General features: G+C 40.4%; 1 pseudogene; it reads left to right on the top strand.

The window, feature by feature from the left end:
* The first annotated feature begins 279 nt into the window (after window positions 1–279).
* LOC129205455 (U2 spliceosomal RNA) lies at window positions 280–383 on the top strand (annotated as a pseudogene).
* Window positions 384–1,082: the final 699 nt, after the last annotated feature.

Genomic DNA, 1,082 nt, shown 5'->3' with positions numbered 1-1,082 from the left:
AAAAAGGAACGATGCTTAGCTGACAAAAAATCTCCAGTATCAGTAATTATTTGCACTTCCCACTGGAACATTTTGGTGCTAGCCCTCAAAGCACGCTACCCGCACGGCTCAGGGACATTCACAAATCCCTCTTAGAAGAGGATGAGGACAGGCTGGGCTAAAATGGGTTAGGTTTACAGTTGGACTCGATGATCTTAAAGGTCTTTTCCAACCTAAATGATTCTATAATTCTACGTTGAAGGGCTCCACCGGTCTAGTAGCAGATGGAGTGGCAGGAATGGAGTTTCTTGGCCTTTTGGCTAAGATCAAGTGTGGTATCAGGTCTTATCAGTTTAATATCTGATACTTATTTTTTTCTTTTTGTGGTTGGACTGGCAGTGCTAGGTTAATAGTTGGACTTGATGATCTTAAAGGTGTTTTCCAACCAAAACAGTTCTATGGTTCTATAGGTATTTTATCTGTGTGAAAACTGAAAGGTTAAGGGAGCTGGAAGGTTAAAGCAATTGCTGAGGATCAGAGGGAAGTTTTGGCATTTCTGGAAACAAGAACTTGATTGCCAATCCTGTGATTTAGCAACAAGACCACCCTTGCCTTTCCAAATTTCTTGGGGAATGATGGCAACAGTTCTGCCAGCAGATTAAACTGTGTTATTAAAGTAAAATACTACCGCAATCTGAATATGAATATAACTACTTTTTTCTTATCTTTTAATGTCTTCCTTTTATTTTTCCTCCAAGTGCAAACTCTGCTGCTGGAGACTTTGCATGATATGCCATAAAACCTCCACGTGGCATCACGGAGTGTTATCATGTCTTAATGAGCATGCTTGCTTGCACTTGCTGGCAGCTGTGTGGGGTCACCATACACATGGTACTGGGAATTCTTGGTTTGGTTTGGGTTTGTGGGTTTGGGGTTTTTTTTTAATTTTTTTTTTATATCTTACTTTATAGATTAGCCAAAAGTGACTGGAGACAGGAAATTGCTTCCAAGGATGCTACATAACTTATCTGTCAAGGTCTTTAGAGGAGACTGAGAAGCAGCAGATGTGTCACTTGAAGGGGTAATGTATATGGCATCACCAA

Source organism: Grus americana, chromosome 3, assembly GCF_028858705.1.
Source record: "Grus americana isolate bGruAme1 chromosome 3, bGruAme1.mat, whole genome shotgun sequence".
Taxonomy (NCBI): Eukaryota; Metazoa; Chordata; class Aves; order Gruiformes; family Gruidae; genus Grus; species Grus americana.
The sequence above is the reverse complement of the archived record's forward strand: the minus strand, read 5'-3'. Positions and strand labels throughout refer to the sequence as shown.